Source organism: Anomaloglossus baeobatrachus, chromosome 5 (genome assembly GCF_048569485.1).
Source record: "Anomaloglossus baeobatrachus isolate aAnoBae1 chromosome 5, aAnoBae1.hap1, whole genome shotgun sequence".
Taxonomy (NCBI): domain Eukaryota; kingdom Metazoa; phylum Chordata; class Amphibia; order Anura; family Aromobatidae; genus Anomaloglossus; species Anomaloglossus baeobatrachus.
This window is the reverse complement of record NC_134357.1, coordinates 237,614,067-237,641,673: the sequence shown is the minus strand read 5'-3', so window position 1 is coordinate 237,641,673 and position 27,607 is coordinate 237,614,067.

The following is a 27,607-nucleotide window of genomic DNA, read 5'->3' as shown; positions in this document are numbered from 1 at the left end:
GTGTGTGTGAGTGTGAGACCCATACTCCCAGACACTAAAGACTGCCTGCAGCAGCTGTGGCTGCTGGGGTCTTCAGACTAGCTCAACACTAGAGTGTCAGAGTGCAGATACTGTAAGGTGTGTGGAGGCATCAGGTGTCAGTTCTGTGTCAGTGACCAAAAGTCTGCAAGAATGGCTGATGGCACCAGGAGCAGAGCTAGGCAACTGGCCAATGCTAAAGCAGGAGCCGAAGAGAGGGAGGACGGTGCTGTGGACAGTAATGAGGAGGTTGCCCACGAGTCCTCCAGGAGCTCGACGCCAGAAAACAGCTCTGCAGAGGACATTGCACAACCTGGCACTGCTGGACAAGATGAGGAGCAGCTCACCCAAGGGTCCTCAACGAGCCAGATGCCAGCCCTCCGCTCTGCAATGGACAGTGAATCACCAGGCTCCGCAGCGGGCCGCAGATCACCACGTGCCATTCCACCGAGCCTGGGAGGCTCGGATAGCCTTCTTCAAATGGCTATGGCCCTTCTCCAGGCTGGAGACCGGGAGGGCTACAGGGAACTCATGGCAGAGCGCAGGGCAGCGTGTGAGGCTGCGGAGCGGCAGGCAGAGCGGCAGGCAGCGCGTGAAGAGCGCCAGGCAGAGCGTGAGGCTGCGGAGCGACGGCAACAGGCAGACCGGGACCACCAGCTGCAGCTAGCTCAGCTCCGGCCCTCATCAGCCACACGTGACCTTCAAGACACCAAACTTCCAAAGGTCCGTGTTGAGGACTTCCCAGTGCTGGAGAAGGATGGAGACTTGGACTCTTTCTTGACTGCTTTTGAACGGACTTGCTTGCAGCACCATCTGGACAAGGACCAGTGGGCCAAATACCTGACCCCCCGTTTAAGGGGTAAGGCCCTGGAAATCCTTGGGGACTTGCCTGCTGAGGCAGATCAGGGCTACGACACCATCAAGCGGGCCCTGATCCAACAGTACAACCTCACTCCAGAGTCCTACCGCAAGAAGTTCCGGAGCCTACAGAAGGGACCAAAGGACTCCTGGGCTGACCACAGGCGGGCACTTGCCCGAGCTGCCGACCACTGAACCCAAGGCTTGCAGCTTTCCACCGGACCGGAGATCCTGGACTTGTTCATCACGGAGCAACTCTTGTGGAACTGCCCTGAGGATCTCCGCCAGTTCATCCGAGACCAGAAGCCAAAGGGGTCCACGGCTACAGCTGCCCTGGCCGATGACTACACCAACAATCGGGCTCCTGAGGCCAGGAGAGCAGCCACCAGCAGCACCTGGAGAGGGGGTAAGATGAATTCTGCGACTGCCCCACCTGCCCCTAGACTGCAGGGGGTGTCCCCCTCAACTCCCCTCTCCAGGCCCGTGGCAGAGCCAAGACGGTGCCACCAGTGCAACCTACCTGGACACTTCAAGGCCATGTGCCCTCAGCGTCCCAAGGCCCCGGCTCCGTCCCCGTCCCAAGGGCCGCCCAAGGTGTATTGTGTGGGTGGGGGTGGTGGTAGGTCCCTGGACAGCTTCCAACCTGTCACCGTCGGCCGGTCTGTGACCATAGGACTGCGAGACAGCGCCTCGGAGGTGACTCTGGTGCGGCCTGAGATGGTGTCCCCCCAAGACTTGATCCCTGGAAAAACCCTCGCTGTCTCCGGGATTGGAGGCATTGACCCGGCGCTGCCTGTTGCTGACATTTATGTGGACTGGGGCGCAGGGCGAGGGGTGAGGGAGGTGGGGGTAACTGATCGGATCCCCGCAAACGTGCTACTTGGGACAGATTTGGGGCAGATAACCTCCCAGTTTGGGCCCCCACCAAGGGCTGAACCTTCAGCCAGTACGGACATGACTCCTGACAATGTTAATGTGTTATCTATGAATGATGTGAGAGAGGGGGGAGTGAACTCTGATATTTCTGCTTGCACAGACACCATAGACACACACACAGCTGCAGCTGTGACAGGGGAGGGGGTCAGAGAAAGGTGTGACAATGCCTCTACAAGTAATCAGCCTGTGAGCTGGGATCTGCTGCCCTCTGCAGGGATAAGCAGAGAGCAGGGTGCTGCAGGGGGAGGACCAGTGTGTGGGGTGGGGGCTACCACAGCAAATGTGGGGTCCCCAGAGATTTCACAGCGGGGTTCTGTTGCTGCAGGAGGGGAACAGGCAGGTGAGATTGGGGCCGGTCCAGGAGCGGAAGTGCTCCCAGGTAAGATCTCGGTGCATGGTTCCCCCACAACCGGGGTGTCAGGAAGCCAGGTCGGTCTGCCTGAACCGGCGACTTGGTCAGGAACGGAGGAGGAGCAGGCACGACCCACGGTCGCAGCGGCTGTGGCCGCTGTCACCCGCAGTGGGAGTGCTGGAAGCCAAGGGGCCTCCCGGAGGTCCGATAGCTCTTCCCCTTCTGACCAAGTGGCAGCCGAGTCAGGTGGAGGCCAGGACACAGGTCCCGGGGTACTGACCGAAGATGTGACAGTCTCGTCGATTCTGGCCACATCTAGTCAGGGGTTTCAGGCAGCGTTAGAAGCTGACGACAGCCTGAAAGCTCTTAAGGAGCAGGCGGCACAGCCTCCCTCGGACTCGGACCCGGAGCGAGTGGTCTGGGACCAAGGACGGCTGTACCGGGCCACGGTCCAGCAGGGTTCACCGGAGGCGTGGCCCAGGGACCGACAGTTGGTGGTACCCTATCCGTTCCGGACGGAGTTGTTGCGGATCGCACATGAGATTCCGATGGCCGGACACCTAGGGATCGCTAAGACCAAGGCCAGGTTAAACCAGCATTTCTACTGGCCAAAAATGGGGGCCGATGTGGCTGCCTACTGCCGTTCGTGTGAAACCTGTCAGAGAGTGGGGAAGGCGGGGCCACGCCCCAAAGCCCCACTGGTATCTCTGCCCATCATCGATGAGCCTTTCAGGAGGGTGGCTGTGGATCTGGTCGGCCCGCTGGCCATCCCCAGCAGCTCCGGGAAACGCTTCATACTGACGGTAGTGGACTATGCCACCCAGTACCCAGAAGCAGTGGCCTTGTCGTCCATTCGGGCTGACAAGGTGGCCACCGCATTGCTGGAGATTTTCTCCCGAGTGGGTTTTCCCCAGGAAATGCTCACTGACCGGGGGACCCAATTCATGTCCCAGCTGATGGAGGCCCTCTGTAAGCAAGTCCAGGTGCGACATCTGGTGGCCAGCCCGTACCATCCACAGACTAATGGCCTGTGCGAGCGGTTCAATGGCACCTTAAAGCAGATGCTTAAGATGTTGGTCGACTCCCATGGGCGTGACTGGGAGCGGTATCTCCCACACCTGTTATTTGCTTACCGGGAGGTTCCACAGGCCTCAACAGGATTCTCACCGTTTGAGCTCCTGTACGGGCGACGTGTGCGGGGCCCCCTGGCTCTGGTGAAAGAGGCTTGGGAAGGGGATTTGGCCACCCCTGGAGTGTCGGTTATCGAGTATGTCATGCGCTTCCGGGACAAAATGCAGGCCTTGACGCAACTGGTACACAACAATATGGCTCAAGCCCAGGCCGATCAGAAGCGTTGGTACGACCAGAACGCTTGTGAGAGGACCTACCAAGTGGGTCAAAAGGTGTGGGTACTGGTCCCCGTACCACAGGACAAGCTTCAGGCAGCCTGGGAAGGCCCATACCTCGTGTACCAGCAGCTCAACCCTGTGACGTACCTGGTCACCCTGGACCCTGCCCGTGGAAGGCGGAAGCCCTTCCATGTGAACATGATGAAGGCACATCATGAGCGGGAGGCGTGTGCGCTCCCCGGGTGCAACCTGCCCGAGGAGGGAGAAGCGGAAACCCTCTTGGATATGCTAGCCCAGGTTAGGGCCGGCGGATCCATTGAGGATGTGGAGGTTGGCCACCAGCTCTTGGAGGACCAACGGTCCCAGCTGTGGGCCACCCTCCTCCCCTTCCGGGGGTTGTTTACCAACCAGCCCGGAAGGACTGACTTGGCTGTCCATCACGTGGACACTGGGGATCATCCCCCGATCCGGCGTTCAGCATATCGGGTCTCCCTGGAGGTGCAGCAACACATGCGCCAGGAGATTGACGAGATGCTGAAGCTGGGGGTGATCCAGGCATCCAACAGCGCTTGGGCCTCGCCTGTAGTCCTCGTCCCTAAGAAGGACCGAACCACTCGGTTCTGCGTGGACTACAGGGGGCTCAATGCTGTCACGGTCGCCGATGCGTACCCAATGCCACGCATCGATGACCTGCTCGATCAGTTGGCCGGGGCTCAGTACCTGACCATCATGGACCTGAGCCGGGGATATTGGCAGATCCCCCTGACTCGCAAGGCCAGGGAACGCTCTGCCTTTATTACCCCATTTGGACTATACGAGTCCACGGTGATGCCATTCGGGATGAGGAATGCCCCTGCCACTGTCCAGCGGATGGTCAACACCCTGCTCAAGGGACTTGAAGGGTACGCGGCCGCGTACCTGGATGACATTGCCGTCTTCAGTCCCACCTGGGAGGACCACCTAGAGCATCTAGCACAGGTGCTCAGGCGGATCCACCGGGCAGGTTTGACCATCAAGCCGGGAAAGTGTCAGCTGGCCATGAGCGAGGTCCAGTACCTCGGTCACCGGGTAGGCGGGAGAACACTGAAGCCCGAGCCTGAGAAAGTGGAGGCCATCGCATCCTGGCCCACCCCCAGGACCAAGAAGCAGGTGATGTCCTTCTTAGGGACCGCCGGGTACTATAGGAGGTTTGTTCCACGCTATAGTAGCCTGGCAAAGCCCTTGACGGACCTCACCAAGAAGAAGCTGCCCTCTGCAGTCGATTGGACAATGGACTGCGAGACAGCCTTCCAGGCCCTAAAGGACGCCCTGTCCAGCCCGCCCGTGCTACAGGCAGCCGACTTCACGCGGCCGTTTGTAGTACAGACCGACGCCAGTGACTTCGGCCTCGGTGCGGTGCTCAGCCAGGTGGACTCTGCGAGCCAAGAGCACCCAGTCTTGTACCTGAGCAGGAAGCTGTTACCAAGGGAAGTGGCCTATTCCACGATGGAGAAGGAGTGCCTGGCCATAGTGTGGGCCCTGCAGCGTCTGCAACCCTATCTATACGGGCGCCACTTCATCGTGGAGACGGACCACAATCCCCTCAGCTGGTTGCACACCGTCTCTGGGACGAATGGGCGATTGTTGCGATGGAGCCTTGCGCTCCAGCAATACAACTTCACCATTCGCCACAAAAGGGGCCGTGACCACGGTAACGCAGACGGGCTGTCCCGACAAGGAGAGGTCGCGGACGGGCGCACGGGGGAACACCGGAGTGTGCTGCCCCCTAGCGCCCTCAAAAGGGGGGAGGTGTGAGGCAAATCCCGGGATATGAAGATGAATTATGACTTCCAGTCATAATCGCTCATCACTCCCTGGCAGTGCCCCCCTCCCTTCTTGTCCTCAATGTCCAGCATCTGGGAAGGTGTCACATCCCATGGCCATCTCCTATGATATGGAAATTAGGTGATGTGGGAACAATGGACACAGGATGACTCCCTGCCGTGACCCTGTGGTAGGAGCTGCTATCTAATTAGCAAGCTTGGAAGTATCCAGACAGAACGACTCCAGTAAAAAATGGTTCATATCTCGCAAGCCATATTTCCGATAAATATGGCAACCATAAAAATGGTGTCTCCGCATGCGGACGATGCTGGCACACCCTTTTTATGGGAGCGGGAGCTTGGGAAATACCCCAGGCGTGATATCAGCCAATGGGGAACTAGTAGACAAGTCATGAAACCTCTCGTTCTGTAGCTAAATTCATAGCTGTCACAATGAGAGCGTCGGCGTCCGCCTACGACGCTCCCAGGCAAAGTTATGGCCCATATTCCATGTTGTGGATTGTCCATAACTCCAGCCAGGGGTGGAGCAGTGCTCCCTCTGAGGTCACTAAGGTAGGAGGGGACCTGGATTTGCCCAGGTTGATAACCCTACTTCGGCCATTTTCCAGGGTTCTTTCGCTGGGGGTCACGTGCAGGAAACATCTGTGGGAGTTCCTAGAAACCTGGTCTACAGCGCCCCCCTGTGGCCAGACGCACAAGGTAACTGATTGAATTGCATACCTGTTTGTAAACCATGCTTTATCTGTAACTGTACTCTGACATATGTATATTCTGTAGATTCCCTATTGTATATATTGTAGTTTCTAGTGTGCTTTAGGCTGATTAAATTATATAATTAATCTTGGGCTGTTCTGTTATCTCGATCTTGAATCCCACGTCTGTGTGTTCGGCTAATAGTTACCGTGAAGCGGTTGGTGGCAGCGAGTTGTGCCAAGGATTATTGTGGAGAGGCCAGTGAGATCCGGGGAGGTTTTATATATTCCGCCCGCGGAGGTCGGGGGAATATATACCCTACTCTCACTGGGGACCCTTCAATAATCGGCATAAGTAGTATAGCGGCCTCCTTGCTTATTGTCGGGCAATTCCATAATTGGCCTGACTATAAGAGGGGCGCTAGAGAGCGCGTCACGTGCTCTGTCTGTCGGTCGGGAGGTATAAAGGAGGGGTGACCCCCACTTGTTACCCCCCGATTGTGACGTACTGGTAGCCAGCGCGGGGGATTTCTGAGTGACCCCCCCGGTGGTTTGTGACAGTACCCTAAAAGTGTGAGAGGCTCAGAACCTGATCCACAATCAGAACTTGTAAAGACGGCTGGAAAATGTTTTGTTCGTCTATATTTATTCAGCCACATCCAATTGTAAAGAACCTGTTAAAACCAAAAGTTTCTCTATGATTTGCTTAAAGAGAATCTGTCACCAGGTTTTTAACCCCTAATCTGAGAGCAGCAGAACGCGGGCGAAGATCTTGATTCCAGCGGTGTGTTACTTGCTTGGCTGCTTAGTGTAGTTTTGATAAACTACTGCTGATTAATCATATATAGTAGTTGCAGCAAATCCAGCTCTCCATTATAGTCTTCCACCAGAGCAAAGACAAAGGCTCCGCCATGGCCCAATTATTAAATGAGGAAAGCAGGATGGTCCAGCTCAAATGAAAAATTTCTCCTTTATTGTTTGGAAAATTCTTGTACACAGGACATCAAATATTTACAAGGAAACCACTACAGTAGCGTATGCATCACGCTACTATAGCGGTTTCCTTGTAAATATTTGATGTCCCATGTGTGACGACATGGACTCTCATGGGTTAAAGTTTCTTAACATTCAGCCAGACATGAAGACAGTTTGTTTATAGATGGGGGATAATCCCTCATTGTTCTACAAGACTCTTGGGAGTTTAGTATTGAAGTTTTTGTTGACTCATGTAATTGTTTTGGCCACTGAAGACCAGACACCCAGATAACTCAATTATTCAAACTTCCCATTGTATTACTAACTGAATTGCTGGATGTGATGTAACATACCTGTCCCACCCTTGTCTCTGGATATTTAAATACAGCTTGAAATTCTTCCAATAAGAGAAGCAACCTTGTACAACCAATCGTGAAGACCCCAATGGTCTGAATGGAGAGCTCAGGGGTATAAGAAGGAGACTCTTGCTACATGCTACCAATCTAGGATCTGCGGATCCGATTGGCAAGCTAAACCTTGTTATAACACTATATGGACTTCAGCATCGAATGCAAAGATTCAGCTATGATACCAAGGACTACATAAGGAAGGAATCCAGCTTGGGACAACCCAGTAATCTGACTACAGACTTTGCGGACCTCAGCCAGCTTCCTAAATCTGGCGTTATTCCATTCTCGGTGGGTTCCCGCCGAAAGCGGGGTGCTGCTGGATTGGAGTAAGTAGCCCTGGAAGCTCTGAGGCACGGACATTCTAATCCCTGGTGAGCCAGCGGAAGGGTGAGACTCTGTTGCCTGTTACATTTGTGTGTTTTGCTGGTTATGTGTTATGTGCCGTTAATTGTTTGGGGATCCAATAAAGTCTTAATATTGTGATTCCCTCACCCTGTGTTGTCTGAGTAGTGTTCCACCCATGGTTAAGGAAGTTGTGCGTTCAGTTGGGATGAGCCCTGGGCCACGCTGTCTTTCTAAAGGTGGCCGGGCCAGCAGACGAGAGCACCCACTGACCCCGTGTCTCCACACCATGTACAAAAGTTTTCCAAGGAATAAAGGAGAAATTGTGAATTTGAGCTGGACCATCCTATTTTATTGCTGATTACACAGTGATTTTATCATTAGAGAACTACATGTCCTGCTGCCGGGTAGGCCAGCATATTCATGAGCTCTGTATAACTGCTAGATCTGCAGTAGAGAAAACATTGATTTTTATCAAAATGACAGACAACAGCTCAGTAAGTGACACATTGATGGAATCAGGGTCTCTGTCTCTACATTATGCTGCTCTCAGGTGGGGGAGCAAAAATCTGCTGCCAGATTCCCTTTAATTGACTGGAGAGGCTTTACCATGTGTAAATGCAAGAAATAAATTTGATCTTCTAGCATCTTTATTTAAACATTTATCACACCTATACAGAGTTTCCATGCCTTCCTTGCCATTGCCAGTCACTTTATTAAATAGGGCACTTAGAAGATAAGAATGAATGTGTTAAAAACTCCTTAAAATTAACACAATATTGGACGCATGCGCAGCGCTTGATCGAGGCAGAGGTGTCTCAGTGAGCTCCGCACCCCAGCCACTGCAACGTCCACTCTCAGCACCGCACCGGGAATCAAACCGGAGCGCCAAGAAGCCGACTCCCAGAGATGCCCCGGGCAAGGAGGGGGAACTCAAACCCACAGCCTTCGCACACGATTCCACAGCTCCTGGGAGCGCAGGTCAGTCCAGACCCAGCCAAGATGGCGCCGGTCACTTCCTCATCGGCTAGCGTGGTGGCCCCCACAGCACGTCTCCAAGCCTCAGATGAACTGCTGCAGGCCATTAAATCTATGTTTAAAACTGAGCTGGCAGCAGCGCTGACAACCTTTACCACACAGCTGCAAGAGATAGCTCACAGGGCTGATGCCATCGAGCAGACAGCTGATGAGGTAGCAGAGGCCATGGAGGAGGATAGATCCTGCATACTGGAACATGATAATGTGACGCCCTGGACTAGCCAGGTTGTCACAGGTGGTCCCTCACACACACAACCCCCCCCTGATAAGGTGACAGCAGCCAAACTACAAAACCCTTGTCACCTCCCTCCGGGTTTGATGTTCACACCAGGGGGTGGAGCCAGGTGGTTGGTTCCGCCCACCGAGGAGTTCACAGGCCCGGAGGCGGGAAAAACAGTAGATGAGATTAGTCTTGACAGTGGAGTGGAGTGAAGTTCAAGGGCAGACCTGTGTCCAGGCCTGCCATAGTCTACACCAGGTGTCTGGGTTAGAGCCCAGTCACCTCTGGCAAGGAGGCAGATGGTGGTGGCCGCCTGCAGGAGCTGGGATTACAGCCGGTGGAACCGTAGGGACCGGGGACAACCGGTGGCCCGCCGGTACCGAACCGATGAACCGATTGGAAACCGGAGCACCAGGAGGGGTACTCAGACCCAGTACGAGGCCCAGAAACAACCGGGCTGAGTCAAATCAACTAATTGAGGACTGGACTTTAGGATCTTTCCCACCTAAGACCCGACGGAAGACAACAGCCCAACCATTAGGGTAACGCCACCGCCCAGGCATAGAGACCCAACGGGCCAGCGTCTGCGGGCAAAAAGGGCTCTCCCGGCACATACCAAGCTGGAGAGCGGACTACCATTGCTCAGGCATAGGAGTCGACAGTTTCTACATAAGCGAGGTGCAGGAGAAAGACGGAAACCACTAACCTGTTAAGGGGGAAAACTACAGCCGGCTGCGGGCATCGTTCACCATCTTGTTTGGTTTACAAGAGACTCCAGCGTGTTTGTAATAGTGAGTACATCAGTGCTTTCGGGCCGCACACCTCCCTCGGGCCCCTGGGACCATCATCCCCCTACCCACGGAGGGATCAACACCAAGATGCGCAACACCATCCCCGGGAGCCTAGTCAGTGGCAGCGGTGGTGTCCATCCATTCACCACAACCCGTGGGTGGCGTCACGAACTCAAATCCCCTACAAACAACCGCGGCTCCTGCCGTGGACCTCCCCACCGAAGTCCCTACGTGTAGCGTTAACCCCCTTTCAGAGCGACGTGACCCTCGGGTCCGTGAGGAACTCGAGCCACACACCGACGAGAACGGATCCGAGCGGCTCGGCAGCCAGCCGAGCCCCGGGGCGGTACAATAACAGATTGGAAATGCTAGAACTAAAATGTGAGGATCTTGAAAATCGACTGAGAAGAGGGAATGTGGCGCCCCTGACCTGGTCAGGCACCACTGAGTACTGCACCCATGCTGGGGACAGTACAATACAGGTAATCCAGAAGGTTGACCGAGGTGTGACTACACAGGCGCATAGTGATCAGGTCTCACACATGTACCGATGAGAGGACCCCTGGGGATCCCAGGAGGGGGAAAAGCCTTCACCTCCACTGGAATAGTGGAGGGGGCCAAAAGCCTCCATCTCCTCTCAAGGGGTGTGGTAAGAGAATCTGGTTGCTAGGTGGCGTAGGCAGGCACAAAAGGGAAAAGAGAAGGAGGAGTAAAGAGTCTGCAGGAGTCTGCAGCAGAGTGTGGAGGAGTGAGGAGCAGGAAAGTGAAGCTCTGACAGGAGCAGCAGTGAAGGTCCCAGATGTGAGCCGGTTCAGTGCAGAGTCCAGGGAGCTCGAGAGAGGAGCAGATCCCGTGGGCTGCTGTAGTCTGACAGCGTCCGCGCAGTGGCTACCGACGGGGGAGAACGGTCACCTAGGAGGGCTACCCGAAACCCATCTCCAGCTAGAGAGAGAGCACAGAGTGGGAAGTAAGGAGACTGCTAGGGAGAACCAGGCCCAAACGGGCGGCAGATCCCGGAGCGGGGATAGATCCACCTTTCCCTGCTAAACCTGCCGGTGTGGGGCCCTCAAAGCCCACACCACAACACCTAAAAGCCGCAGCCACGTAGCCACAGTTAGGGCCCATAGTTCACAGGAGGCAAGCAGCTGGAGTGATCTGGCCCAGGCAACAAGCAAACGGCAAACGAAGGGGAGAGAGGCTTCAGCAACTTCCCTGGGTGACCCCCATAGGGACTAAAAGTCGGGGTTACCCCAAACCACCAAGGGCTAAGGAAGGCGAGTTGGTAGTCACCATCAGAAGTCAGCCTGAAGGATACCTGGTTCCCGCCTGGTTCATCCCAGCTACGCCCGGGTTACTCACCCTGCCACCTGAAGTGAGTAAAACCCCTGAAAGACATTCTGCGTGTGTGGAGTTATTCTGCGCCTTGTGGTACTACGCACCTACACAGGGCCCTGGGGCTTGCCTCACTCTCAGGAGGCTATTCCAACTAACTGCACATATCATCAGCCCCAGGCGTCCCTCAACCTGCAGTGGCGGTCCCCACTGACCGCAATACTGAGAGTGGCGTCACGACAAATAGAAGATTCCCTACCTGTGACAAGATCCAGCTGAGTGGAGTCCCTGAAGGTAATGCACCGACACAACACCTGTGGGGCTTCACAGAACATCAGGATAAGAGGAATGCCAGAATCTTGCACTAATCTTAAAGAAATGGCCCTGGGTCTGTTCAGTGCTCTTCTGCCACAAATGGATCCCTCACAGCTTGATACAATTAGGATCCACAGAGCCCTGAACAGCCCGCCACAAGAAGCTACCCCCTGGGACATTATCCGTAAACTCAAGCATGAGGATTCAAGGGATCTTATCCTCTCAGCAGCAAGACATGACCAGATGCTGCCAGAAGTACCAAGCTCTGTATCCTTGTTTGCAGACATTAGCCAGGCTACTTTGATGCGGAAGAGGGAGCTGAGGGGGTGGGTCACCATGGCCCTAACTAAAGCTAATGTGAAATACAAGTGGGGCTTCCCATTAGCATTATTATTCAATTATAAAGGTTCCCATTATGTGGTACGCTCCCTGGAGCCGGGCCTGGATGCATTGAAAAAAGCAGACATTGCTGAGATCCCGGATGCTCTGTTACCGCAAAGAAGAAGACCTGCACGAGAGTGGCAACAAATTAGCAGAAAATGCGCACAGCGGGGCGGGTGGTCGAGGCCCCCTCATAGAGTCTTAGACCCGCAACGCACATCCGTGTAATTTGTACGTGTGCGGTATGTATTTGCACGTACCGGAGACACGTACTGTCACGGCCGGGCGGTCGGGCAGACCCAGGAGGTGGATCCACTGGACCGAACTCTCTGAGATGGTGGTAGGGAGTCCGGCAGCTGAAGCACTGATGGGCAGTAGAACAGTCCGTGCAAGAGAAGGCAGCGGAGGAGTCCCAGGGACCACGGAGTCACAGAAGGTGGTCTTGGTGACGTAGCTCAGGTTCGGAGGCCGAGGTGATATCAGGCGGGGTCCGGAACCTCTGGAGCAAGATGACGGGTCACCGCAGGGATCCGGGATGGTACGGACTGTCAGATGGCAGACGGACAGCGTGCGGGGATCAGGACACGGCAGACTGGATGGCGAGGCAGGTACGGCTCTACAAAGACAGATAGGTGAGTACAGGCACATAAACACCAAGAGACCTGACTCCTAGCTCAGGGAACACGAAGATCAGGCCCCGCCCCCTTGGACAATGACCCCCTATATACCCTGTACCTGTGCAACCTCATTTCCTGTTAATGGACGCTGGCCCTTTAAGAAAGGGTCAGTGACCGCGCGCGCGCCCTAATGCGCATGCGCGCCGCCCGGGTGCCAGAAGCCAGGGAAGGAGGCTGCGAGGAGGACGCAGGGGAGCCGGCCAGGTCCAGGGAAGCTGTCGGGCGCCGGGATCGGGGGCCCGGAGCCCTGGGACGGACGGAATCCGGTGACTGGGGAGCGGAGAGCGTGGCAGGTGAGCCGGGGAACGGGGGTGAGGACCCGGGGAGCGTGACAGTACCCCCCCCCCCACGCCCCCCTCCCCGCAACCGGGACATGAAGGCACGGATAAGAGGAGTGCCCACGTTCTCCCTGGGCTCCCAAGACCTATCCTCAGGACCATACCCTTCCCAGTCCACCAGGAAGAACTGTCGACCTCGTACGGTCTTCATGGCCACGATATCCCTTACCGCATAGATGTCATCATCGGCAATAGGAGGAGGGGCCGGACTGGCAGCAGCGGAGAAGGGACCAAGGACAACCGGCTTGAGCAGAGAGACGTGGAAGGAGTTGGGTATCCTCATCGTGGCCGGGAGCTGTAGCTTGTAGGATACCTCATTGATCTTGCTGAGGACCTTAAACGGCCCGATGTAGCGAGGACCCAGCTTGTAGGAAGGTATCTTCAATCGGATGTACTGGGAAGCAAGCCAGACCAGGTCACCAGGAGAGAAACACGGAGGATCCAGACGTCTCTTGTCAGCGTGTTTCTTCATCCGCTGGGAAGCGCGCCCAAGGGACGCTTTGACAGAGTCCCAAATGGTAGCAAAGTCACGAACTGCAGTATCAGCAGCCGGAACATCCGATGAAGGGGATATAGGCAATGGGACGGCGGGCTGGAGTCCATAAACAACATGGAAGGGAGATTCGGAGGATGACTCACTGACGTGGTGGTTATGGGAGAATTCAGCCCAAGGCAGAAGCGAGGACCAGTCGTCGTGATGGGCGTTGACATAGTGACGTAGGTATGAGGTCACGATTTGATTGACCCTCTCCACTTGGCCGTTAGACTGAGGATGGTAAGAAGAAGAAAAGTCCAGAGTCACTCCCAGATGTTTGCATAGAGCCCTCCAGAAGCGGGAGGTGAACTGAGTTCCTCTGTCGGACACTATGTGGGATGGAAAGCCATGCAAGCGGAAGATGTGATGTATATAGGCTTCCGCGAGTTCCTGAGCAGAGGGCAGTCCGGCCATAGGAACGAAGTGGGCCATTTTGGAGAATCGATCAACCACGACCCATATGACTGTGTGCCCGGAGGATAATGGCAAGTCCGTAATAAAGTCCATTGCTATGTGTTGCCACGGGACTGAGGGTATCGGTAAAGGCAGAAGACGGCCATGGGGCAAGTGTTTGGGCGTCTTGTTCCTGGCACAGGAGGAGCAGGCAGAGACAAAAGCAGCGACGTCCGTGCGAAGGGATGGCCACCAGTAATGGCGTACAATCGCACCCCATGTTCTCTTCTGACCAGCATGCCCGGCTGTTTTTGAGGCATGACCCCAGTGTAACACTTTTTGCCTGTCGGTATCGGAGACATAGGTCTTCCCGGGCGGTATCTGGGCTAGGGTAACAGGGGCCACCGGAATGATGTTGCTAGGACAGATGATGGGTTGGGTAGTCTCTTCCTCCTGCTCCATGGGCATGAAAGACCTGGACAAGGCATCAGCGCGTACATTCTTGTCCGCGGGTCGGAAGTGAAGCTGAAAGTCGAACCTGGCAAAGAATAAGGACCACCTGGCTTGCCGTGGGTTCAGTCGCTGAGCGGACCGCAGGTATTCTAGGTTCTTGTGGTCCGTGTAGATGATCACGGGATACACTGCACCTTCCAGGAGGTAGCGCCATTCCTCCAGTGCCAGTTTGACTGCCAAGAGCTCTCGGTCCCCGATGGTATAGTTGCGTTCAGGCGCTGAGAAGCCCTTGGAGAAGAATCCGCAAGTCACCATCTTCCCGGAGGAGGACTTCTGCATGAGCACTGCTCCGGCTCCTGAGGAGGAGGCATCCACCTCCAAGGTGAACTGGCGGTTCAACTCCGGACGGTGAAGTACAGGCGAGGAAGCAAAAGCCCGCTTCAAAGAGCCAAACGCGGCGTCGGCCGCAGGCGACCAGTCCTTTGGATTTGCCTCTTTCTTAGTCAAAGCGGAAAGTGGAGCAGTCAGAGCAGAGAAGTGAGGGACGAATTGGCGGTAGTAGTTGGCGAATCCCAGGAAGCGTTGGATTGCCTTCAGTCCAGAAGGGGGAGGCCAGTTGAGAATGGCGGAGACCTTCTTGGGATCCATCTGCAGTCCAGTCTCAGAGATGATGTACCCCAGAAAGGGGAGAGAAGACTGCTCAAAGACACACTTCTCATACTTTGCGTACAGACGGTTCTCTCTTAGTCGTCGTAGAACCAGCTGTACGTGCTCTCTGTGGGTTGGGAGGTCCGGAGAGAAGACAAGGATGTCATCTAGATATACTACCACACAGGTGTAGAGGAGGTCTCGGAACACGTCGTTCACCAGTTCTTGGAAGACGGCAGGGGCGTTACACAGGCCGAAGGGCATCACGCAGTACTCATAATGTCCATCACGCGTATTAAACGCGGTCTTCCATTCGTCACCAGAGCGGATGCGCACCAGATTGTAAGCACCCCGAAGATCCAGCTTGGTGAACAGACGAGCTCCTCTAAGCCGGTCAAACAATTCGGGGATGAGCGGCAGAGGGTACTTGTTCTTAACAGTGATCTGATTCAGACCCCGGTAGTCGATGCAGGGACGTAAATCGCCCTCTTTTTTCTTGACAAAGAAGAAACCTGCTCCAGCAGGAGAGGAGGATCTCCGAATGAATCCCCTAGCCAGGCTCTCTGAGATGTAAGTCGACATAGCCCTTGTTTCGGCTGGAGATAAAGGATATATCCGTCCTCGTGGTGGCGTTGTTCCAGGGAGCAGGTCGATGGCACAATCGTAGGGGCGATGTGGCGGCAGTACCTCGGATTCTTTTTTATCAAAGACATCAGCAAAGGACCAATAAGCCGAGGGCAGCCCCGGTAGGTTCTCAGGAACCGGAGGTCGTCGGATGGGTTGTGTGGATTTTAGGCATCTCTCATGACACGAAGCACCCCAGCGGGTGATTTCGCCAGTGCCCCAGCTGACTGATGGTTCGTGAGTCCGTAACCATGGAAGGCCCAGCAGGATCTGATGGGACATGTGCGGTAGGACGTAGAAGGCGATGTTCTCGGTGTGAAGAGCACCGATGCGCAGTTCAACCGGCCTGGTGGTCCAGGAGATGGTGTCAGAAAGGGGTCTCCCATCCACAGAGGCAATCACCAGGGGCTTGTTGAGTGGGATAACAGGCACCTGGTATTTGTCCACGGTGGCTTGCTGGATGAAATTGCCTGCTGCCCCGGAATCAAGATAGGCCTCAGCCGTGAACCGCGTCTCTCCCGTTGTCACTTGCACGGTCCATGTGACCGGATCGGAGAGAGTCCCAGCACCTAGGGTGGCCTCTCCTACCAACCCTAGGCTTTGGAGTTTCCCGGCCTTTCCGGACAGGAACGGAGGAGGTGTGTGCCCTCACCGCAGTAAAAGCAGAGACCCTGGGCAAGCCGCTCTGCTCTACGTTGTGCAGACTGACGCACTCGGTCAATCTGCATGGGCTCGTGGACGGGACTCCCAGCTGTTGATGACTGAGGTACGGAGGGCTTCTGAGGAGGAGATGAATGCCGTAACGGGCGTCTCTCACGAGATAGCTCTTTGGAGCGCTCCTGAAAACGTATGTCCACACGAGTTGCTAGGGCAATCAGGGCATCTAGGGTGGAGGGCACGTCCCGACCCGCCAACTCATCCTTGATGCGACTCGAGAGTCCCTCCCAGAAGGCGGCTGTTAGGGCCTCATTATTCCACCCGAGTTCTGAAGCCAAAGTGCGAAAACGGATGGCGTATTGGCCCACCGTCAGTGTTCCTTGACGTAGGCGGAGGAGTGATGAAGCAGAGGCAGAAGCGCGTCCCGGCTCGTCAAAGGTGCTGCGGAATGCTTGCAGGAACTGTTGAAGATCCTTGGTCATGGGGTCCTCCTTCTCCCACAAGGGGTTCATCCACGCCAGCGCCTCGCCCTCTAGGTGGGACATTATAAAGGCGACCTTGGCTTGGTCGGAGGCGAACAGATGTGGCAGCTGCGTGAAATGAAGGGAACATTGATTTATGAAGCCCCTGCAGGTCTTGGGATCTCCAGCATAACGAGGAGGTGACGCCAAACGGAGTCGGGAAGCATCTGACGAGGTTGCCACTGGTGCGGGGGCCATGGCTTGCCTGGCGGGGGACCTGGGTGCCGCAGGCGTCATTGATGCTTGTAATGTGTACAGGCGGGTGTCCACGGAGGTCATGAATTGCAGCATGCGGGTCTGGACTTCACGCTGGCGTTGGAGTTCCTCTTGCAGAGCCATTAGTGCTGCAGCGGGATCCATGGCCTGATCTTACTGTCACGGCCGGGCGGTCGGGCAGACCCAGGAGGTGGATCCACTGGACCGAACTCTCTGAGATGGTGGTAGGGAGTCCGGCAGCTGAAGCACTGATGGGCAGTAGAACAGTCCGTGCAAGAGAAGGCAGCGGAGGAGTCCCAGGGACCACGGAGTCACAGAAGGTGGTCTTGGTGACGTAGCTCAGGTTCGGAGGCCGAGGTGATATCAGGCGGGGTCCGGAACCTCTGGAGCAAGATGACGGGTCACCGCAGGGATCCGGGATGGTACGGACTGTCAGATGGCAGACGGACAGCGTGCGGGGATCAGGACACGGCAGACTGGATGGCGAGGCAGGTACGGCTCTACAAAGACAGATAGGTGAGTACAGGCACATAAACACCAAGAGACCTGACTCCTAGCTCAGGGAACACGAAGATCAGGCCCCGCCCCCTTGGACAATGACCCCCTATATACCCTGTACCTGTGCAACCTCATTTCCTGTTAATGGACGCTGGCCCTTTAAGAAAGGGTCAGTGACCGCGCGCGCGCCCTAATGCGCATGCGCGCCGCCCGGGTGCCAGAAGCCAGGGAAGGAGGCTGCGAGGAGGACGCAGGGGAGCCGGCCAGGTCCAGGGAAGCTGTCGGGCGCCGGGATCGGGGGCCCGGAGCCCTGGGACGGACGGAATCCGGTGACTGGGGAGCGGAGAGCGTGGCAGGTGAGCCGGGGAACGGGGGTGAGGACCCGGGGAGCGTGACACGTACACACGGAGACCCATGTTATTCAATGGAAGATGGCACACGTACGTAAAATCACAAGGAGCATGTGTCCGTGTCGTAAGTACATGTGTGCGCTTTTCAACACGGACGACATGTCCGTTTTTTGCCGGCAACAAGCAGGCATGGACCCGCTTTAGTCTATGGGTCCGTGCCTGCACGGACCGCACACGGAGTTTGTTCGTGTTCAGCACGTATCGTCCGTGTCCGTATTTCATCACAAAATCTGAAACACTTGTTACCAATCTATCAGGTCAATTGTAGGCCATTAATTCTGGCGCCAAACATACATTTCCTGTCTCATTTGCACGCCAGACAGCAGCTGGGCACCTGTCCTCTCACTGCAGGGGAACTTTGAGCTCAGAGAACACCACAGGTACTGATAATGGCACCCAGGATCGATACAGAGAGGCTGATTGGAGACGTGGAGAGGCATCCAGAGCTGTGGGACACACGTGTTGATGGCTATCATGACAGGTTAATGGTGGAACGAGCATGGATGGCTGTGGCAGAGATAGTCTACCCTAGGAATGGATGGTCTCAATGTACCCCTGGAAAGAAAAATAGATATGGTGAGTACAGATATTTGCATTGCTTCTGTCTTTACCTACATGTGCTCATTCTGCAGGCAGAGTATAAACATATTTGTATAGTTTGTTGGGTCTGTATTAATGGGCCTGACTCATTTTGAGATACACTGGAGACTCACAAACAGGAGAGTGTAGTTTTCTGCCCTTTTGAAGTATTCATTGCAGTTTACTAGTAATGTCAGCATGTGTATATATGGCTGCAAAGCATTTTATGCATGTACAAATGGCATTTCATGGTGGGGAGCCACTATTAAACATGTTTGGGGGTTTTTTTGGTTTGCATTTCTGTGCATTTTCTATTGCAAATGTTCTGTGCTTTGTCTATATTTTTGGATTTGTATTTCTATGTTTGGTTTATTATGCAAGTTCCTTGGTGTCACCATGTCTGGAATGGTAACAGTAATGTGTAGTGTGTAATGGAAAATATATGTGGAACATATGGCACTTCATGGGTTTGTAGATATTTTATTTCATGGCTTTCTGTAGGTTATTTTTTTTTCCAATTATAAGGAGATGAATGATTAATAAGTGGTTGCAGATGTTTACTGCTGAACTTGTTTTTTCTCCCATGCTTATTGTGTTATTATGTCACTAGATCAGTGTAATGGGTTGTTGTTGTCATACACATGGATGTATGTTCCTATTTCACACAATTGATGCAATCCAAGACTAATGTCTAATTTTTTAACATCTACAATTGTTTGAATTAGTGACCTTATTTTACATTTTTTAATGTTTTTTAACAGTGGATCTTGTCAAATGGCGATGGCGCTCAGCCCGTGACCAGTTCCGCAGAGAGTATAACCCTGTGGCCACCACAGCTGCCGCTGCAAAGAAGAAAAAATGTGTCCATTATGAAAAACTGAGCGTCCTTATGCCCATTATGGTATGGAAGTACTAAAGTAAGTTTCTACCATTACATCACATGGTGGTTTAATTTAAAAGGCACATAGTAATTTTTTTTTTTTTTTCATCAAAGTACAGAGGATAACCTGGAAGATAGTGAGGAAGCCCAGTCAGCAGTATTAACAGCGACCTCTGCTTCTGAGATGGAGCCAACCTCATATTAACCACCACCAATCCCCAACACCAGCCAGCCAGACGCAGAACAAAATGTCCTCTGATTTGGGTTTGGGAACAAGTCAATCCACTAATGTAATTGCAGGCCAGTCTACAGGGCAACAAAGTGGCCCTTCACCAGTTCTTGCAGAGAGTAGTCCACAGCAACATGCAGGCACACAGCCAAGAATATCAACTAATACCATGCGCACAGTAGCCCAATCTATCCGTGGTCGCAGACATAGGTGTTATGAAGATTTACGTTCCCTGCCAGATATCATTGATACCAGAATTATACACATGATGAATTCACTGATACCAGAGAGTGATGGAGAGAGATTTTGCCGCTCCCTTTCTCCCTCTCTTGCATTGGTTGCACGTGATAGGCAGGACAGATTGAGGGCGTCCTTAATAACACTAATATCTGCTACCCAACGTGAGCCAGAACCCATTTATTGTTTTGAAGTGATAGAACAATGGAGAGCCAATCCACGTGGCCCACACACAAACACAACCCAACAAACTGTGGAAACCCAAACTGATGAACATTACTCTAATTTTCAACTAAATCCTGTAGTGCAACAAACACATATACAGTGTCCATCTTCTTCTATCGTAACTGATGTACAAATTAGGCCAACATTTGTCCCACAACAAACAAGTACATTAATGACACAAAGGCCATCTCAACAGCCAACATTTGTCCCACAAGTACCCCAACAGACACCAATGCAAACCTCTTTTAACTATCCTAGTATTGTTAGTAATGTTCATAGACTACCTCAAATGTTTCAACAACCAACAGCCTACCATGTTCCAAATAATCCACAACAACAGTACTTTCAACAACAGACTTACCCAACTAACTTCACATACACACATACTCAGCCTCTTTCAACACATCAATATGTACCACCTACACTTGGTCTCCCATCTGCTCAAACAACTGCCTCCTTATTTGTTCCAAGTACAACAACTGTTACTAGTGGAAACACTGATCAGACACTCACTACAACATCTACTGTTGTGCAGCAAACATATTCTGTAGGTGCCAATGCAATGGAGACTACACAGGAAAGCATCACTAGCCTAGAGGATTTAGTTGAATCATAATGTGATATTGTATGTTTTATTTTACATTTTGGTATGTTTTCTAGGGTATTGCTTGTGGGAAAACATTTCAAAATGTAACACATTACTTACTCTATATGCATGTGGTCATATGTTTGTTTTCATTTACAAAAAAACAGTAGCAATTACTCTATCACTTCAAAAACAATACCTGCCTGTTAGAATGATGCCTTGCTCTGGACATGTTGTTTGGACCATCCATTAGAATAAACTGGGTTTAGGGATTAGATGCACGCACATAAACTACTACACTAACATTCAGACACCTTTATTATTAAAAATCCAGCCACATGCAGTATCTGCATATTGTCTGGTCCCATACTTGTATTCCAATAGTGTCAAACAAATTATGTTTGCATGACATTATTGCATAATAAAGGATGGTGTTTTGTAAGGGCTAAAGTCCCTGACAAAATTGTATATAAAAAAAAATACAGGGTGTTTTGCAAAAGAGAACATACATACATAGGTAAAATAATAATTCTGGACTAACTTTTTCTAAACAAATTTGCCATAATTTTATTAGTCATGTACATTCAGTAGTACTGTTTTTAGAATAACAAAAAATCCTGATGTCATAACAATATAGTTATATCACAATAGCTTATGGGGACCACAAACACAACCAACCAACCAAAAAACCAGAAATTATACCTATGTATGGTCATTTTCTCTTTTGTATTACATATGTGTTTGTGCTTATGTAACCAAGTGTTAACAAACTTTATTAATGTCAAAATTATACATGACTATGGCTATTTAAACTAAAAAAATCTTTAAACTGATTCCTCACTTGTAGACCAGAAGTGGACACAGTGGTTCTGACACTACCATTCTCTACAAATGGTGCATTTAAAGCAGGCAACTCCTCAATATCTTCGTCATTGATTTCATGTTATCTACAGTAATTATGTAACACTACTGTCGATTTAATGACAGCCTTGACGGTGGTTGGTTGGAGTTGTATGGTGGTTTGATAAATGCGCCATCTTGAGGCCAAAATGCCAAAGGAACGTTCTACATAGCAACGTGCTCTTGCCAATTTGCTATTAAATAGGGCTTTTGAGCTGTCCAGCCCCCTTCTGGGATATGGATGCATCAAATGCCTAGACAATGCAAACCCCTGATCTGCAACCATTACAAAAGGGACAATAGAGCCATTAGTACCAGGCAATGGTCTTGGTGCAGGCAAACTTAAACTATCAGACATTAATCGTCTTGCTAAACGTGAACTTCTGAAAATGCGTGCATCTTAGGCACTGCCATAGGCCCCAATATCTGCAAATAAAAAGCAGTAGTTTGTATCTACCATGGCCAAAATAACTACAGAAAAAAACATATGATAATTAAAATATCTTGATGCAGAGTTAGGTGGTTTCTTCACTCTAATGTGCTTTCCGTCAATGGCGCCAATACAATTAGGGAAAGCTGTTTTCTCCAAAAATTCTTCTGCAATGTGCATCCATTCCTGTGTTGAAGGTAGCTGCATGACATGATGCGTAAGGGTCTCCCAATGCACAGTACAGGTATGCAGGATAATCGTGCCAATTGTGGACCTTCCCAATAAGAATTCGAAATGCAGACTGCTGATGGATTGGCCTGTTGCTAGGTAGCTTAAAAAGAATACAAACATGACATGACTTTGACTAGTCATGTAATTTATATTTCACAACAAATATTTGTAACATCCAATGACTGGCAAGATACTGTGTATGTTTTGTTATAATTTCTTTGGTTGGGAAAAGCATATGTGATATTTACTTTCCATATTGGAAAAATATCTAATTTTGTGTTTAATAAACAAGTTTGTTTGAATTAAGCCTCTTGTTTCTTTAATTTTGGTAAAAATAGAATGGAAGAAGTGACTTCTCAGTTTTTAATTTGATGTTGCAATGTGGTTAAGTGATCAATATAAGTTTTCTACAAAGACCATATTTTTACATTTAATAATTTCTACAAAATTATGCTTTTGCAACTTGACATGTATTTCAAAATGACAGATAAAGCATGAGTATACATGACAACACCTACCGTAAAGTCACCAACAGTCGTTCCTTAGGGGAGATGCTGAGGCGCATAGAGGTTTCCTGATGCTTCAAACGTTGGTACACAAGGCCAAGGATGTTGTCAAATGAATTAATGGTGAGATGGCAGTAGGCTTGGAATTTAGGTGGAAATTTCCGCATTTCCCCATATAAAATATTAAAATGGCCATGTGTTTTCCTGAGCTTCACAAGGGGGTGAATCCACATCCTTTTCTCCAGTGGTGGCTCTTCTTCAATCATATGTCGCCTAACCCCAAATTTCCTAGATATCAACCAGAGCAAATACATGGTTGCTTCATTGGAGAGAGACATTTTGGAGTGTGTCTAATGTGAGAAAGAGCTTTGAAGCCATGTTTTTTAAGGTTATTTCAGCAAACTAACCAAATTGGGTAGTTAATTGACCAATTTAACCCACCAGGAGCACATTATGAAGGTCTAACAAGGTGTTTTGTGTGAAAATACGTATCTAAAAAAACGGACGGCACACGGACTGCACACGTACGTATTTCATGACACTACGGACATTCCACACGTTCATACGGCTCGCATAAGCCATCACACAGATGCCATACATACCGGAGAAACGCCCCCAAAATACGGAACACGGACCCGAAAAACGGACCGTGTCATACGGACGTTTTTTTTGCGGAAGTGTGTTTTAGGCCTTAGGGAGAGCAAGTATTAATGTTCCTTCAGATTAACACTTTTGTAGGCTTTCTAATAGGCTTTGCAGGTGGACTTAATGGATGGGAATGCAGCGTGCTGCCCACGCTTGGTGGATTACTTAAGTAAAATCAGTTACGATAATCTACTTCATAACCGCCGTCTTTAAGGTTTTATATTTTATGTTTTACTATGATTATAACTTTACTCTTACTTTTCAGTTTTTATCAGATCACAATCCACATTCGGACTCATTAGATACACTTCTGAAGGTCGGGGAAATAATACACTTCATATCTGGAATAGTAGCGGCATTAGCATACGCAGAAATTACATATGGCGTTTAGGGTACTTCCACATAATGTAAGAGGCTTTAATAGCCCTCAAAAAAGAAGAAAGGCTTTTATAGATTATGCGCGCCACAAACCTGACATTTTATTTTTACAGGAGACTCACTTTTCCGCCTCCTCACAGCCTAAATACCTTAACCCACAAAATACCAAATTCTATGTCTCGGCCAACACAAAAAAAAAGAGGGTCCTTGATATGTCTACATAACTCATTTCTGTTCCGGGTTTTAGACTCATATGCGGATGGGGAGGGATGATTCGTGGAGATGAGAGGAATTCTACACTCCAAAACGGTATGTCTGCTAATCAGCTATGCGCCATCTGCGGCTCAGTTACAAGGCCTTAGGGCTATTTCTAGATACCTTTCCAGTCTGGTTTATGACTCTCTAATTTGGGGCAGCGACATGAATCTAGTATTGAATTTGACCCTAGATAGTTCTTCGACAAAGAGAATGGATATTTCTAAAACAGACAGGCAGTCTCTCAATGCGATATTGAAAAAACACACCTTAGCTGATACATGGAGAGAACCGAACAGTACCAGTTGCGGCTATACATACGTCTCGAATATCCATCACTCATACTCTAGAATTGATTACTTATTTACAAATTCTGAAAATATGCCAGCCTTGCTCTACTCCAGACACATACCTTCAGCATGGTTAGACCATGATTGTGTTTTAGCGGCCTTTGGGCTTGGTTTTGAATCGGCTAGAGTGTATATATGGCGACTTAATGAGTCTCTACTGGCCAATCAGGAAGTGAGGGAGCAGGTTGAGAGAGATCTAGAGTCCTATTTGTCTACGAATCTAGCGCCTGAAACCTCTGAAGGCAACCTTTGGATGGCACATAAAAATTTATCACAGGCACACTCATTAGAATAGAATAAAAAAAGAGAAAAAAGAGACAGGTCAAATGAGCAGAGGAAACTAGAAAGCACTTTACTGAAATTGGAAACAGCGAATCAATCATACCCAACTTTGCACCTTATGAAACATATAGCAGACACAAAAACTCAGCTACAGACCCTATTAACAACCACTACTGTACGGGCCGCAAAATGGACACAAGCGACCTACTATAAATTGTCCAACAAAATGGATAAGCTTTTGGCCAGGAAACTTAGAGCAAGAGAAAGAATAAATTCAGTTTATACAATAAGTTAGGAGTCAAACAACACACCCAAATAGAGTATATCAAATATTACATAATTACTCTCAAACTCTTTACACACAACTATCGTCCCCTACCATAGGTGCAATGGACGATTTTTTTTAAACTATCTCTCCCATCCTTTACGACAAACTTTTCTGCCACCCTCCAAGCAAAGGCTACGAAGGATGAAGTGGATGCGGTGGTTAAATTAAAACCTCATAAGGTGCCAGGCCCTGATGGACTATCGGCAGCATATTATAAAAAATTATCCCATATATTAAAACCCCACTATTTGAATCTATGTAACGCCATCATAGATGGTACAGCAGTGCCTACAGAATTTGTATTGGCCCATATCACTGTCATACCTAAACCAAAAAAAAAAAAAGACTCCCTACAGGTAAAGATATCGACCCATTTCACTTTTAAATGTAGATTTGAAGATATTTACTTCCATTTTAACTAACAGAATCAATGGAGGACTTCAGGCTCTTGTTCACCCCGACAAGGTTGGATTTATTCCGACACGACAAATGCCAGACAATATCCGAAAAAAACCTCAATATCATACAACATGCCAATAATTCCAAATTCCCATTACTCCTGTTAGCCTTGGACATAGAAAAGGCCTTCGATTCACTTACTTGGCCATACCTATATAGGGTCCTGAACAAAATGGGTTTTACGCATAACTTTATACGTACTATTCAAATTTTGTATGACAACCCCAAGGCTTATTTGAAATTACCCACAACTAACCCACAACCGATTTGTATCAAGAGGGGAACTAGGCAAGGATGCCCACTGTCGTCGGCACTATTTGTGTTAGCAATGGAACCATTGGCACAAGCCATTAGAGAGCATCCATATATATGGGCTATAACATTGGGTCAGAATCCTACAAGCTAAGCCTGTTTGCGGATGATCTCTTATTAACAATCACATCCAAACATACTTCGCTTCCCAATCTATTGTCACTCCTACATCGCTTCGAGACTCTCTCTCTGGCCTCAAGGTAAATGTAGAGAAAACAGAGGCACTTTTTATAAATACCCCAAATACCACTCAAAACAATATCCTTTCAAACTTTAAGTTCCAAAAACAAACACACTACATCTCACACCTGGAGATTAAATTAACTAACCATAAATCTACACTATTCAAATGGAATTTATCTCCTCTTATTCAGCAAATGATACAAGATTTCACTAATTGTTTTAATCCCGAGAAAAATAGAGAGAATCAAGACCAATATATAATGTTTGAACCGAACACGACTCCAAACAATCCATTTTTGGTAAGTTATCAAAAAATCTTTATTCTACAAAAAACTTTAAAAATTACACCAAAAATACAGGAAATACATGAATAATCATATCATCATAGGTGAGGAGTGAAAAATCCAGATTAAATTATCTGCTTGGGCGCCAACATCGGGTATTCACACAGTCCAGTATAGGATATGGCAGAGGTGTGTGCCAGAGATATCACACAACGCAACTCTAAGTGTAAAATTAAATCATACAAACTAGGGAAGTTTAGGACAAAGATTCCCTAATATACCAATATAAGGTGCAAAGTGCAACAGTTGCAGCAATGGATGTATCTCCGGCACTACACATCATGTGAAACAATATAATAGCTAGTGCTTACCCATATTAGCTGCATCAAACAGATAACAAACGCGCCCCTACGTGTTTCGTGGTCTTCCTCGGGGGCTGCAGAATTAGCACCATTTGCATAAACAATGATTACACTTTGGAGATCCAACAGGTTTCAATTCAAGCTACAGTCGAACCCATCTTCTCTCTTAACACTAGAAGTCCCAGGAATTTCGAGCTCCATATTGTTCCAATGGTAGAAATGTTAAATGACCCCTCTCTGGGACTTCTAGTGTTAAACCTCTTTAATAATCCAATGTTTATCCCAGAGGTAGATTCTACAGACTTTTATTGGTGGAAACAAAGAGGGGGTTAAGGCTATGTGCGCACGTTGCGTATTTGCCTGCAGTTACGCTGCGATCTGCACCGCAGCGTAACTACATACGTCCTGCGTCCCCAGCATAATCTATGAAGATTATGCAGGAGTCATGCACACGTGGCGTATTAGAGCGCAGCGCTTCGGCTGCTGCCTGAAGCGCGCGTTCTAAGAAGTGACATGTCACTTCTTTCCTGTGCTCTGCCTGCAGCTCCTGTTCTGTCTATGGGAGGGGCTGCACTCAGAGCGCATGGAATCGGCTTTTTTTTTTCATTATAGACACTTTCTGCAGCGATTTGAAGCGCACGTGTGCTGTTCAAATCGCTGCAGAAATTTCTGCAGGGCAGAACGCAACGTGCGCACATAGCCTAAGACATCTGACTTACCTATACTCTCTTTACTCTAAGGTGGAATTCATTGAACGGTTTGAGCCTCCAGTGGGTGAAAACTTTAGAATTGAACAGGTATTTCATTTTGTCAGTTCTCTGCTGGGAGAGCGTAGGTCTTTGACCCCGATTGCTTTTGAAAAAGGGTGCATTTTCGACCCGGGAGGAAGAGGCAGCATATCTATGATATATAGCACAATGAATAGACCTGCTTTTGACCTTAAACTGAAGGTAATGGATCAGTGGGAGGAAGATCTGTGTTTCTCCGTGTCCCTAGAACAATGGAATAAATGTTATGAAGACCTCACCAAGGGAAGTAACCAAGTCTCCCTCTCTGAGACGTCCATAAAACTCTTCCATAGGTAGGTCCTACTACGTCCCATCTATTCTTAGCTCCATATACCCTGGGACCACAGACCGCTGTTTTTGGGGTTGCGGATGGAAA